Here is a 16631-nt window from a genome sequence, read left to right on the forward strand (position 1 = left end):
AAATTTAAAGAAGGACAAGCTGTTATATTTGCTGATCTTAACATAAATAAATAAAAAGCTATACTAGAAATAAGACTGATCATACCCCTATTAAATAATTACAAGGAAAATGGACTTGATGGCAACATTATAGAAACTAAAGAGGAAGTAAGTGAAGATGACATCATTGATATGATACTGAGAGAAGATTTGGCAGAGGACTGAAACATCTAAGTGGAAACAAGGCCTCTGGGGTAGATGACATTCCTTTAAAATTATTGAGGTAATTGGGAGAGACAACCATGACAACAACACTTCATCTGGTGTACAAGATATATGAGAGAGGCGAAATACTTGATGAAAATGTAATAATTCCAACCCCAAATAGGGCTGGTGCTGAGAGGTGTGAATACTATTGAACTACCAAATTAATAAATCATGCACGCCAAGTTCTAAGAAAATTGTATACAGCAGAATGGAAATACTGATTGAAGCTGACCATGCGGCCAACCAGTTCTGCTTCCACAGAAATGTGGGAAATCATGAAGTAATACCGACACTACGATTTATCATAGAAGATAGAACGAGTAAAGGTAAACTTACATTCATAGCGCTTGTAGATTTGGGGAAAGTTTTTGACAGTTTGCATTGGACTACATTCGTTCAAATTTTGAAGGTAGCACGGATAAAATACAGAGAGCGAACGCAAACCAGACTGTAATAGAAAGGGTCAAAGGACCTGAAAGGGAAACAGTGAGGGAGAAGGGAGTGGGACAGGTTTTTAGCCCATTCCCAATCTGTACCACTGAGCTTGCAGTATTGGTACCTAAGGAGATACACAGAAAGGTAATTAAGGTTCAGAGATTATAAATAGAATATTTAAGTTTTTAAATGACAATATAAATCTGTCAGACATGGTAAAGGACTTGGAAAATCATTTGAATGGAACGAGTGGTGTCCATAAAAGAGGTTATGAGATGAATATCAGTGAAATTAACACAAAGGTAATGAAATGTATTGGTATTAAAGCAACTATGCTGAGGGAATCAGATTAGGTAATGAGACATTGAAAGCTGTTTGGATACTAAAATAAATGATGATGGCTGCCATAAAGAGAGTGTCAAATGCAGACTGGCAATAACAAGAAAAGCATTTCATAAAATGATGAACATTTAATATATATATATATATATATATATATATATATATATATATATATATATGTAAGGAAGCTTTTTATGATGTAATTTGTCTGAAGTATAGCATTGTACAGAAGTGAAATGTGAACAATAAGCAAATCAGAGAAAAAGTGAATATAAGCTTTGGAAATGTGGTGTTACAAAAGAAAGCTGAAGATCATATTGGTATAACGAATAACTAATGAGGAGGTACTGAAATGAATTGGGGGAAAAAATTAATTTATGGCACAACATGACTAAAAGAAAGGATTGGTTGGTAGGACACATCCTGAGGCAACAGTCAGTTTTATAGTGGAGGGAAATACTGGTGGATGGGTTAAAATTGTACTGGGAAACCTAGGCAGTAGGTTACAGTATGCTTGTTCGCCCACTGCTTGATTGCTGCTCAGCAGTGTGGGATCCATACCAGATAGGGTTGATAGAAGAGATAGAGAAGATCCAACGGAGAGCAACACACCTTCACCGAAGAGTCAAGCAGTATATTGCTCCCTCGTACGCATATCTCGCGAAGAGACCATGAGGATAAAATCAGAGAGATTAGAGCCCATACAGAAGCATACCGACAATCCTTCTTTCCATGAGCAATACGAGACTAGAATAGAAGGGAGAACCGATAGAGGTACTCAAGGTACCCTCCGCCACACACCGCCAGGTGGCTTGCGGAGTATGGATGTAAATGTAGATGTAGGCAAGAATACAGCAGACAGGTTGAAATGGATGTAGTTAGGCAGAGATGAAGAAAGCTGCACAGGACAGACTAGCTGGCAGAACTCCAGCAAACCATTCTTTGAACTGATGACCACAACAGCACAATGGATGAAGTGATTTCTACTTCAAAGTAATGAAATTTCCTATGTTAGTTTTGTTTATTTATATTACAAAAATTGTACCAAATGAAATTTTTTAATCTAATTCAATCACCAAAATCTTTACTTTAACATCATGAATTATTATTATATTAACATTAATTATTGTAAACAAAACAATGTTTATAGATTTTAAAAAATAAAGAAAGTATAAAATATTAATAATGTAATAAATTATCAAGATATAATAATCTCTGAAAAAATTATATAATAAACAAATATTTACAATCATGATGATAATAATTTATTTACCCTTAGCACTACTAGCCATAGTGAAAATAACTAATATTGGTCAAGGATCGAACTACAAAATGAAACAACTGTACTAAGGAATAAACCCTTACTATTAAGATATGCTTTAAAATTAGTAATAGTTCCTTACCTGGCTTGGTACTCCTGGCATACACAAAAAGATCCGTTTATGTCTGAATATTTCTCTCTGTTAAGAATGATGTGCTGTGTTCAGTTTGTAAGGAACTCTTCAACCCAGTCACAAAGGTTAACTTACATTCTGTACGCATGCATTACCTTCATTAGACGAAAGCAAGGAACTGTGTCAAACATCTTCCAGGAATCAAGCATTAAGTTTTCTTCTAATTTCTTTAAGTGCCTCTGATTTTGTATGCTTATTCTTTTTTCCATATTCATTATGACAGACTTTTAAATTCATTTCAGCTCTAGAATCCAGTTAATATATTTATTCACGAGCAGTAAGATTCCGTTTACTTCCTTTAGACTTTCGACAAAACGTATACGTCGTTTGTGTATACATTTCTTGCCATTTTTCTCATCTCTGTATAAACCTTTTAACTTTTGGATGGCATCTTGAGTATGTGTTCGATACCAACGGTGAAAAACACAATTGACATTTCGTTACCTTGCCTCACTGAGCTATATATTTTGGTTTCTTTAGTTAATTGCCTGTTAAGCATTAATATTGTTACACTATTACTTAGTTATTGCCTGTTGAGCATTAATTTAATATTGTTGCACCCCACTAACTTCATAAATTGAGGTAGAAAGTCCATAGCTTGCGTAGTCTTATATAGATATTGGTTTTTCTCTCTGAATTCTTAATATAAATGATCATTGCATTTGGGAATACAATGAGAACAATAAATTGGGCGTACGACAGGTTATAGATGTCATTTGTGGGTCGCCTAAGCATGTAAAAGGCGAAGGACAGTGAGAGTTCTCTAAAAATTAAATCGAATTACAAAATTAACACTGTGAGGAGGAGAAAGAGCAAGAAGATCTGTTCATCTGGGCTGCGCGCGAAGTCAACATTAACGACACAACAAGATAATACAAATTATAACCAAACTAAGCTGCACTGCACTGAAACGTAAGCAAATTATGAACTGCTCAGAATACAGATCGCACTACCGCGATTTTCCACACTTACATTTCTTGACATCGATCAGCACCAGGTGATGGACAGAGCCAAGTTCCTCTCAACAATAATCCGCTGACGAATTCCCAGAATCTAAATTCTCAGCCTTCCTCTTTCCATTTCCAGAAAAGCTCTACTAGGAGGTGATGTCGCAAGGGTGTGGCCAATGTGAAGGATGAGAATAATTGATGATAACGTCGCTTATTTCAAGAAAAAATAGGGGAACACAGCAGAAACTTCCCGCTCGTCATGTAGAAAACGCACATTAACCAACACGTGGTTGGTACCAGCCTGTAGCAATGTTTCCTTGATTGGTCGAACTCTGCATGCCAAGAGTGGTGGTGTGACAACTGAGTTTGATTTTATAACCAAATTTTGGAGAGAAAGCAACCGTCGTAATCTCATGCTGGGCAGATGGTACCACGGGTTATCAGCCTTTGGAGCATACACAGAAAAGGCAAAAATGTCAAACTCATTCTCCAAGGGTGGCTGTGGTGGCATGGGGCCCTGCCCGCAGCTTGATCAGAGCGATGACTCTGCCACAATACCACAAAGCAATCTCTGACCTCACTTTCGCAAAAACTGCTCGTCTCCATGGCGTAATCCACCTCTCCTAATGAGATTCACTGACTGCCTTCTACCAACAACAGGACCCTGAGACCGCACCAGTAGAGCACCGTCCCAGAACAAAAAATACAAAGTTCTTCTCCAATGTACACAAAATAATGATCATGAACTAGTAGCATAGAATGAAACGATATCACATTAAAAATTCCTAGATTGCAATTTTCGTTTGTCACCTGGTTTAGGCATTCCAGAAATTAATTGATTCAAACAATCTCTGGAGTAAGAAAACGAATTCCACCAGGATATAAAACATGTTAAAGCGTCAAATGGTCTCTTTGATTGCTTACAACATTATCATGTGAGAAAGAAAATGGCACCCCAGACGTGTGCAAAGATAAAATATGTTAGCAGAATCAAAATATAATACCAGGAATCTTTGTTCCATATAAAATTCATCATAAAATTCTTTTTAGCCTGGGTTCACAGTGCAGGCTCGACACTAGGAGGACGGTCTTAATTGATCAAAAAATTTTGTGTTACCCAATGTTAGAATAGGGTGTGAATTGCATATTCTGTGGATCAGTGACCGCCAATCTGAAACTTAATCCAGATGATCAGATGCCATACAATAACGTTCTCCCATGCTGGGATTCAAAATTACAATTATAAAATAGCTAGTCTGCACAAAGTTAGACAGGGAGACTTGTGTCTAACATATTGGTGTCAGCAGAATGAAGTATGAATGTGATGGCGTATGAAGACCCATCAACTAACATTAAATAACCTAACATCTAATGCCCTACACAGCTGAGAAAATTTGTTGATTTGATTTTGCTTTTAACAAGTTGTGTAACACTCTGATCTCAACACAAATTTACGCAAAAAAATGAAAAATTCTTAAAAGCAAACCTATTTATTACAACCTAGTGAGCAAAAAGAAGTTGCATTATCAATAGTTGTCCTCTGCCACATTTGCACAGTGCAAAGTAAATGAGTGTGAAAAATTACGAGGCGTATTTGGAAAGTGAGGTTCGATTTGGCGCGAAATGGGAACCACTGCTCAAGTCCGATGAAGCTCCGCACAGATGTGCTGGGCAGTGTCTCTAGTATGCCGGTCGATCGCGTCGCGTCGCTCTTTTCAGTTCTCAGGGCACAGTGAGTGCGTAGAGATGTTTACAACAAGTGTCTCCCGCCAGGTACGAGAGCCTGGTGAGAGATTTCGCCTGAAGCTATACAGCCCACATAATATAAACTTCATGCATTTCTTTCTTCAAGACAATCTCAGCCGCATTCCGCACGGGTAATGAAGACGCTCCTGCAGCATTGCCGATGGGAAGTGTTTGATCACTCACAGTAGAACCCTTAATTGACTCCCTCCGATGTTTATCTCTGCTCACATGAACCGCAGGCTACGAAGACAACATTTTGGCACAAACAACGAAAGGCAGATCAGTGTAGAGAATTGGCGGAAAGCACAGGCGGCTGCTTACCCTTGACGAGGGAACTGTAAAGTTTGTACAACGCCACGACAAATGTCTAAGTCGGAACGGCGATTATTTGGAGAGGTAGTGGCAAGGTGTGGCTAACTGTTGCGAATAAAAAATTTTCGCGACCGATCGGACCTTACTTTCTGAAAAGCACTCGTACTTACATTAAATTGTCCTTCACAAAAAAAATCGATAAGCAGTGAAAACTTTTTTATCTGAAATGCAACTTAGTCAACTGCTTCTGTGGCTGAGAATTTGCCGAAACTTGGTGTCCTTCGACCCTTGTAATGCGCCGGCCGACACGCCGTTGACAACGGACCCGGGCGGGTGCTCGCTTTGAGGCTTAACTTGAGGGCCGGTCACCAGCCTCAGCAGCCTCCAAGGGCAGGAGGGAAGCCCTTGGCTACACCTGCTCCCCTGAGCTAATCCTCTTGTCTGGCCACAGCATATCTGTTCCTCTAACAGATGTACAGCTCAACAAGTTTTGAAACTGTGCACATTAACCCAGCACATGATAATCCTGTCCTGACGTTCTGCTATGATTTAACTTCAGCGTGAATGCGACTGTCCAGCCATGGGTCATGTTATATGTAAGTACTTTGACTTGATGTCTTTCAGTTTATTTACTAGCAAATCAAAACGTGGTTTTCAGAGCAAAAGCTAAGTGCGAATCCTGAAACAGACAAACCCGTTACTCATTATCTTACTCAAATCTCGTGATCATAAAAAATCTTAAGTTTAATAAACAATTGGTACGAGGTCAAAGGTCTGTCCATATGGTGGTCTAAGTGAAATGTGTGCTATGCATAGTAAGCACAGAGAGGGTGACGTAATCTAAATTAGATAACACCTTCCAGCAGTACAGACGTTGAAGATACGAAAATGACACAGAGAAAAACACAATTCCTAACATATGTCAGGATCACTCGGCGCTCTATTGCAAAAGGCGACGTCTGATAAATCCTCAAAACAACTCACGAAATACCCCAGGATTTAATTCGCAGCTGGCAGTAAGCCAAAAAAATATGATGATAACATCTGCAGCGCATTCAATCACCATGCAGAACACAAAATCCTTGAATCCCCCTCACGCGACAAACAAAAGTCTCTTCTCAAGTGAGAACACGATTCGCTACACCCATTAGACCTCTAAACAGCTGGCAGAAACTAAGCCTTTCCTCAAACAATGACCGAACACCATGAGAAAAGATACAATTTGACAGGACGATACATCACTTTTTTTTTACCTTACATCATCATGCTTGAAGCAGGAAAGATCATATGTATGGTCGGCTCCCACCAGCGATTCTCCCTGACAGTAGCAGCAGTTCATTATCTATAACACTGCAAAACAGGCACTATACAAGCAACATGGGATCGTTGCGCCATGCGATTCTGAGGCCAGCAAACGTGGACGTACTAACACTCACGTTCAGCAACAAAAATATGTTTTGAGAATCGCATCTGATCTAACACTCTATGCACAACTTTCCACAGACTTCCCCAAAAAGCACAAATTTACACAAATTGTAGCAGCCACAAGCGTCGTTAAAGGATTACGCAAAGACACGCTGCTAAACACGAACTCTTGGTCGGGAGCACATAATTAAACAAACTGCGTTATTAATACAAGTTATACAACACTAACTAAAATAACCTTAAAAGCTCAATGGTAGTATGTCCCAGTTATCTTCTTCATCCGCAACATCTCTAGGGTACCTGCATTTCTGAAGGCCAGGCATTTTATCCAGAATGGCCCAGTGTACAGGGAGAATAACTTCTGTGATTTATTCTTCACCTTGCAGGAAACGCAGTGGTACTTTAAATCCAATTAATGAAATTACCCTTGCAGCGGAAATTTCTTGTGTACCACTTTTAATGGATTTGACAGGGACACTGCTTCTTCAGCGTTGCCCGTTTCGTCCAGAAGGCCGTCTCAGACCTCATTACATTTTAAGGTGCTCAGAGTGTGGACTTGTCCCCTATCTATCCTCGGTTTCAGCTGAGCTAATAAACTAAATAATGATCATAGTGACATGTGTACAGCGAATTATTCGAGCAACAGTGGTGGTATGGAGGTTGCTGGAGTAAAGAAGTGCTGTAATATGCGTTACTAACATTATTCAGTGGATGGTGATTCAAAAACTTTCAAATATGTTAAAGAAAACAAACCATATAGAAACAGTGTTAAGATATAAAGCACGAGAGTGTAGTTGCACGTTGTAAAGAGAATGAACTCAGAAGAGTGAAGACAACGAAAGGAAAAAAGCTGACTTACGGACAACAAAATTAGGCGCTAAAGGGAAGCTGACAGATGATGTAATGTAATGGACTACGTTCAGAACTATTATGGTGTAGCAATCAGAAAAAATACAGATGATGCGCATCCTATGCAGAAACCGTATGGGCACTGTTTTTACGCATTCCCTCTACTAATGAGCAGAGTAGTCAGAGGCTATGCCCTGACAGTGAGAACAGTTGGTGTAAATATAACATGAGAATCAACTGCAGAGAATAGGGTAATGAACGAGCGAGCGAGCAAACTGGCTGCAAGAGGGATATCCTAAGTGCAGCCACATGAACCGACAACTTGCAACTGGCGCCAGGGTAAACTTTTAATTTCAATTTGCCCCACTTATCTATCTTCTAAATCTACATCAGTACTCCACAAGCCATCCGACTGCGTGTGGCGGAAGGACGGAAGGTTCTTCTGGTACCATTAACTGATTCCTCCCTCCAACCCCCCCCCCCCCCTCCCTCTTCCCTGTTTGACTCGAGAAAGACGCGTGGGAAGAATGATTCGTGGTAAGCCTCTGTATTAGCGCCAATTTCTTGCAGTTTCTCATCGTGGCCCTTTCGCGAGATTTAGGCTATGTGGAAGGAAGTAACATGTTGTCCGACCCTTCCCTGAAAGTACTTTCTAGAAATTTCAGTAGTATACCTCTCCGAGATCCACAACGCCTCTCTTGTAGCGTCTGCCGCTGGAGTTTACTGAGCATCTATGTAACGCTCCCACGCGAACCAAGCGATCCCGTAACGAAACGCCCCGCTCTTCGTTGGATCTTCTCTATCTCTTCTATAAGTTCTACTCGGTAGGGTCCGAGATTGATGAACTACACTCAAGAATGGCTCTAACAAGCGCCATGTAAGCCACTTCTTTCGTGAATGAGTTACATTTACTTAAAATTCTTCCTATGAATCTCAGTCTGTTATCTGCTTTTCGTACTATTTGTTTTATATGGTCATCCCACTTATGGTTGCGCTGAATACTTACTCTTAATATTTTACAGTAGATACAGTTTCAAGAAATTTGACACCAATAGTTTACTTGTACAGCAGTGGATTCCGTTTCTAATGTATACACAGTATGTTACATTTATTTACGTTCAGGGTCAACGGCCAGACCCTGCACCGTTCACCTACCTTCTTTAGGACATTTTGCAAATCGATGCTGTCTTCTGGCGTTGCTACTTTTTTTACAGACAACCGCATCTGCGAAAAGTCTTAAACAGCTTTCTACTAGATCATTTAAATACTTTGTAAACAGTAACTGTCTTACCAGACTTCCTCGATGTACTCCGAAAATTACATTTACTATTTTCTAAATTGAAGTTGGAGTGGGGGATAAATGAAAGCAAAGGAAAGGAATTATTGATTTCAGCAGCATCGGGACTTTATGCGGAATCAGTGGTGACGAATGAAAATGTGTCTTGACCCGGGATCTCCTGCTTAACACACAGTGACATTAACCACTACGCCATCTAGACACGATGTTTATTGTAGCAGCGCGCACTTTCCCGGTACGCTATTCGGCCGACCCACCTTCCCACCTACCGCCACCCATCCACGTCCTCCATGCTCGCCACTTCGACATTCCCACAAGAGACAGAACATATTTGTGCATGCGCACTGAAGGTGGTGGACTCAATGTCCATCGAGGCGAATCTGTTATATGACTGCATGGTGTCCGAAAGAACAGACGCTACACATTCATTGGTTACGGTATTTGACTGTTTTCTGGAAATGGTCTTAAATGGTTAGTTGTATCATTTTATGCTCCTAATATGCTTTTCTCCTTCTAAATTTCATTATTTTTATATAAAAACGGAAATGAAATTTAAATAATTTGAAAGCCCTCTAAAACACTCCATTCGAGTCTTGTGATGCTTGTGACGCCACTGGCTAGCTCGTTGCTCCTACTGTCGCAATGGTAATTCACAGTGGTGTCTTGTTTTGGAATTTACGTTTCGGAAAATCGGTTGCAAATGGTGTGTAGTACCACACTGTACAAATACATCTACAAATACTCCTGAAAAGATGTTTTTGAGTGTTCCAGAGAATGAGGAGATGCGTAAAATGCGGTTGCACTGTACTGGTAAAATCCACTACGTCGCTACACAAGTTTCCCAACTTCATTAAAAATGCTGTGCACTCTAAAGTTGACATTAATTTACTTCCGAGATACGCTTTCCCACTGTTGCAAGGCAGAATAGCGTCGTTTACATGCGCTTACATTTGCTGTCGCTGTTCGCACACGTGACGTCCAACAAGATATTTTCTGGTTAATGTGACCACACACTTTTTACTTTAGTAGCAACAATGTTTCCTTTTTATCTCCGTATTGTCCAGCTAGAATCCTTATTGTTTAAACTTCTGAAGTTTTATCATCTTACATAAGGATGAAATAAGTTTGCTTCTGACATTAAAGGTAGTTTACACTCACAAACATCACAGCCCTTATGTTTCTATTATCTGCATTTGTACATGCTTAATATCTCCCCATACAGAAAATCTCTCGTCCTACGCCTCGTTAGACTGTGGATGTATGGTGTTATCTTCACTACTAGCAATGTTTTCCAAGAAAGTGAATTGTGTGTTCGCAAAATAAATGCATTATTTCTCTGTTGTCCATTTCTCAGACTAAGATTAATGTGAAGCTGTATGTAATAGAACCCACCATCGAAATAAGTGCTGTAGCCAGTTCTTGCTAGTGCTATTTTCGTATTTCGTATAAAGCTTTTAGAAATATGTGGCCCTGCTAGGAGCTGTACATGCGACGTGTTTATCCACAAACAGATGCGCTGTTCGTTGCGCCACCAAGTACATGTTCGAAGCGTCCTTTCAGCCGAGTGGCTTCTGTAGGGAAAATCAGCACTAAGATTTGCCAAGAACAGTTTTATCGTGTTTGGGCTCGTAGCTCTTAACTGATAGCCGACAATATGGTTGTAATATTGGTAAAAGCTCTACAATACTTTACGTTTGAGCGGATTTAATAGTGTTGCAGGTAGCAGGGGAAAGAACGTCCGTCGTTGCACATATCGCCGGTCTAAGTAGGTGAAACATAAATACATCAACGTTCGTAAAGCCTTACCATCCACTATCACCGTTCACAAAATTCCTTTCTATTGTTACTTAAAAGTTGTAACTGGGATTCGGCTGATCCCGGCGGAGGTTCGAGTCCTCCCTTGGGCATGGGTGTGTGTCTTTGTCCTTAGGATAATTCAGGTTACGTAGTGTGTAAGCTTAGGGACTGATGACCTTAGCAGTTAAGTCCCATAAGATTTCATACACATTTGAACATTTGTAATTGGGATTTCCATCACTAACTAGCTAAACTGTTTGCAGAAAAAGTACGTAAAAACCTCATAACTTTGGCTAACACTCCTATAACACCCATGTAGGTTACTACCAGTCTGTGACGTTACCAGAGCTTCAACCAATAACAGAGCGTTTTCGACCACATGACCAAATCTTAATATTTTATGATTTTTAAGCTTCGATTACATGAAAATAACAGATTTTTGTGAGGATATTGACTGTAAATCCTATTTGAATGCTATAATCAATCAGAATAATAATAATCCGAACCATATTTTTAACATAGGGAAACAGCCTATTACCTTTACATCTGTCAATTTTGTCCCGTTGAGAACGATGGCCGGCCAGAGTGGCCGAGCCGTTCTAGGCGCTACAGTCTGGAACTGCGCGACCGCTACGGTCGCAGGTTCGAATCCTGCCTCGGGCATGGATGTGTATAATGTCCTTAGGTTAGTTAGGTTTAAGTAGTTCTAAGTTCTAGGGGGCTGATGACCTCAGAAGTTAAGTCCCATAGTGCTCAGAGCCATTTTTTTGAGAACGATGTGTTGAGTTCTATCGGCAAGGAAGTCTTAAATCAAGTAGCAAACCTGGTAGGATACGTGGTAAGCTTTTTTTTTCATTGTATTGATAAATATATATTATTGTGAAATCGGTTGAATCATTTTGGAACACACTTTATACAGGAAGAACATGAATTTCACCGCTAAAGTTTGAGAGGCTGCTCAGGGATATTCACTGAGTATTTTAGTACAAGGACCGATGGTCTCCAGTGCCTCGTTACTGAGCACATTGCCTCTCGTTTGATTACTTACTCCCATTTATCTTCGTACCTGTATCGCACTGGAAATGTCTGCATAACAATGCAAATTTTGATGGTATATGCTTTGTGTCGTGTTTGGAAACAAACTTCTTCCATTCATTGGTTATACTTGTTCCTGACAGTAGTAATATAAACCTTACCTTTCACCCTTCAGCTTCCAGTCAGTACTGCTTGGTCTGCACCGGTTTTCTTTTATCGTACAGTGTTAATAGAATTTTAACACTGCTACATAGCAGCATGAATACATTTAGTGATGAATAGTTGATTGATGTGAACCTCGCGTACAGATTCAGTGAATGAAATGGGAGGACGACGCAAAGACGCTATGCTGGTTTGTTCCCGCAGCAACAACCTCATTAAAGAACTTCGGCGTCTGAGGATTGTTGCATTTCTCTGTTTTGTGTTTTACGTTTTGGTGACTGCATATTACAGGCTGCTTTTTTCACTATTGTGAAGATATTTTTGCAGGAACAAAGGTGAATGATATAACAAGCCAAATAAATCGTAATTACACTATTGCTCTGTAACAAGCAAGCTAACGCTACCGGTCCATCACACCAAAATACTCGAAAATATCCCTAAACAACCTCCGAAATTTTTGTTGAGTTCTGATTCATTGTTATTTTCCCCCGGGGGTTTAAGGTCATGTGTTGAAGTGAAAAAAAAAAAAAAAAAAAAAAAGTATGTGTGAAATCTTATGGGACTTAACTGCTAAGGTCATCAATCCCTAAGCTTACAAACTACTTAACCTAAATTATCCTAAGGACAAACACACCCACCCAAGCCCGAGGGAGGACTCGAACCTCCGCCGGGATCAACCGCACAGTCCATGACTGCAGCGCCTTACACCGCTCGGTGTTGAAGTGCAGTTACCACTAACATCAGGTAGTAAAATGCGTGCCGAGTCTGTGGGAAGACTGTTGCATGCAGAGAAAAATAAGATGTATATATTACTCGCGCAAACAAAGTTGACACTCGGCGCGGTGGCTGATGGGAGCGACTGTAAATGAGAAACGCCATCAGCCATCGCGTCGAGTGTCAACTTTGTTTGCGCCAGTAATACATATTAAGGAACCACATATAAAAGTTTTTGCACTTATACCCTTTACATCCTGTATATGTAGTGTGTTTGATTTAACTCAAAACGATTAAATATCTTGGAAACAAAGCATTGTACGTAAAATATGTTCTAAATGAAAAGCTAATGTTAGTAAATGGGATATCTATCTGTGTAACAACTTGCCACCTCCAAGCAACTCCTCCAGCGTGGGTAGGGTCAGCTTTGTATTTTCAAATGCAACCCCCCCCCCCCCCCACTTTTACTGTACATTCGTATTCTACTCCAAACAATACGTACACTGCGCTCAAACTATTGTTTCCTATTCGTGACAGGTGGCGCTGTAATTTACAAGCATCAAGTGTGCCTGTTATTGCAATTAAGAACCGGCGTATTGGATTCTACATTTCACTTATAAATGTAAACCTTTGTTTTCTAAGGGTTAATATTGATATTCAAATGTTACTTTGAGTATTACAATAGTGACTGTGCAGTTCAAATAACAGCGCTAGACACTGACATTTCTGGAAATAAGCTACTTGCATGGTGATGTAGTTTTCTGTTCCCTGCGGAGTCGATTGTGATGAGTCCACAATACAATCGGAGTGCTTGATTTCGGTAGCCGTTCTCAAACGCCACCAGCAGGGTGTCTGATTTCGGTGTATTTCCAACCGCCATAACTCTTTCACTGGCCCTATGCGGTTACCGGCAGAATGCAAAGAATAACTATTGTAATAAGGTAAAGCGTCCATAAAGTGCTAGTGAAAGGCGCAACTGCCACTGATATTCACTGAAACAAAGCACCACAATGTGGAGAGGCAAGGGGACTCACCGATATCAAGCGCTTCAAAATCGAGAGGCAAGGACGCATGGACGCCTGCAGCGATTTGACTGGAAAAAATCACTACGGATAACGGACTAGGTGTTTTGAATACGAACCTACCACGAAACGACTGTGCAGAAATTTACATGAAGGGTCAACACTTTGACTACGTACCCGTCATTCAAGCCAGTGTGGCGTGCGAATTGAACAACATTACAAAGGAGGATTTTTCTGACACTTTTACACGGTAGTATGAACGCTCTGTGCGTCGTATTCAAAGCGGGCGGGGCGGGGGAACTATATAGAGCAACTGAAGCTTCAAACCCACCAACTCAACTTTTCTCTTTTTTTATTATTTACTTAAAAGTCGCTTGCCCGGTATCGGCAGGGAAATACAATATTGCAGTGCCTGTGTTATTCTGATTACGATGCAAAGTACCTTTGGACATGCAGGCATGTCAGTTCATTTGAGAGCAGCATCCGTCATTCCAAAAAGGTTAGAGATTGGATTAATTTAAAAAAATAAAAGTTAAGATGGTGGTTTTGAAGCTTCAGTTGTTCTACATAGCTCTCACCCCCCCCCCCCCCAAAAAAAAAAATCCCTTACCCGCCTTGAATACGGCGCATAGAGCGTTCATATAACCATGAAAAAATGTCAGAAAACTGCTCCTTCGGAATATTGTTCAATTCGCACGCCACATTGGCTTGAACGATGGTTAAGTAGTCAAAGCGTCGAGCCTTCATGTAAATTTCTGCACTAGTCGTTTCGTGGTACGTTCGTATTGAAAACACCGAGTCCGTTATCCGTAATGATTTTTTCCATTCTAATCGCTGCAGGCGTCCATGCGCCGTTGTTTTGTTCGAGAGTCAAGGTGTGCGGGACAAACTTTGCACATACCTGTCTCTCCTTCAAAACGTTCTGGAGAATTTCTTGAAAATTTCATTTAGAGATGTTGCTCCTTTGTGATTTCTGACACAACAACGATGACACAGTATGATTGTTCATCCACTGATTAACATTGCCTACTCACAATTAATTATTGTCTGGTCGAAAGCACATCTCTCGTTTACAGTTGTTAGTTCAAGCGCCACCGCAGTTAACATGATGACGTCGGTTATACGCCAGGAATAAAATCAGCAACTTTTTGGACGGACGGTACACGTATCAAGTTTTCTTTTTTATGACATTTCAGACACGTCATACAACGATAATAATGAAGAACTTAGTGCTGATTATGCAGGGAAATAACACAAAGGTCTAGTTGTAAGAATCTTCTAATAATTATGTTTTAATTATCCTAAAATTTTATCTGTAGCTTACTAGAGGTTACGTTCGTGATAAGACCTCGGACTTTTGTCTACCAGTGGCGCTGGTACTACGTTCTCCTGTTTTTTGGATCACAGTACAATTAGGCAGCTGACAGCGCAGCTATTCGACAGCCAGGGAAACATGAGATGTGACTAACCGTTCATCCGATAGCGAAGGCTGTCGCGGCTAGACAACGTACAAATGTCGCTGTCACGTTCATATCGCAGGCCCATTAATCATCTCGTCGTGTTAGCTGTTCTCAGTGATCGCAGCACTCCATATGCATAAGCGTTGCGACTGATAGACGATCCCCAAATGCCCAGTCACGAAAGTGGAAACAGGTAAACGTAAAGCACAACTGTTGTAATATCCCAAGAGCACAGCATCGCCGCCGATAAAATTTGCAACTTTTGATAACTAAAGGCAAAGTTTAGTTATTATGATCACTCAGTTAACGTTAACTTTAGAGACTGTCCAGCGAGCCCTACAGAAAAATGTGGTTGTTTCTCGAAGTCTGGAAAAATATATTTTAAGGATCATGCAAACGATATTATGTGAAAGAGATGTTATACTCTCCAATAGAAGAATGCAAGGGAAATGGACTGCAAATGCACTGTTTCCATAGATATCGTACGGATTCTTTGTTAATCTTTGGACTATTTGTAGATTTAACAAGCTGTAGATTTATAGATTCAGATGTTTGTGATATAATTACAGACTCACCAAATATTATGATGCTCATTATCTTAATTCGGGGCAAATTGTGCAAGGTAGGTTCTGAGCACACCACAACAAAGAAAATGAAAATTACTTTCTGGGTACGGATCGAGATGACGCAGTGCTTAGCACACTGGACTCGCATTAGGGAGGACGACAGTTCAAACACGCGTCCGGCCATCCTGATTTAGGTTTCCCGTGATTTCCTTAGATTGCTTCAGGTAAATGCCGGAATGCTGACTTTGAAAGAGCACGGCCGACTTCCTTCCCCATCCTTCCCTAATCCCATTGGACCGATGACCTCGCTGCTTGGTCCCCTCTCCCCATATCAACCAACCAACCCACCGACCATCTGGGTAAAACATTTTATGCTTGTCTAATGTGAACCGTACTTAAGTTTCTTTTAGTTTACAAAAAATCAAATTAATTAAAATTCGTAACCAAGCATTTACTGAAATGTCTGAATTTGATAAGAATTTCGTTATTGGTACCGTTTTAATTGGGGCATCAGAAAGCTCATTTTGGTGTCCTTAATTTGATCTAGGCCGTATAATTTAAATATTCTAAAAGAAAATGCGTGTTGGTGCAATTAAAGCGTCGTACTGGCGAGGGTAGTGACCATATAAGGATTGCGTGAAGCCAAAGAAGACAGTTTGTGCGTGTCAGATGACACCAGAAAAGGTCTCCAAGAAGAAGAGCCCCTACTATTGAATCATTCTGAAGGTCTGACTGAACATCCTGGGGCGCTAAGCCTTCATAGAATACAGGAGCCACAGACTATCGCCAAAATCTTACAGAAAAGGCAATTAGGCGTCG

Source organism: Schistocerca nitens, chromosome 4, assembly GCF_023898315.1.
Source record: "Schistocerca nitens isolate TAMUIC-IGC-003100 chromosome 4, iqSchNite1.1, whole genome shotgun sequence".
Classification (NCBI taxonomy): Eukaryota; Metazoa; Arthropoda; class Insecta; order Orthoptera; family Acrididae; genus Schistocerca; species Schistocerca nitens.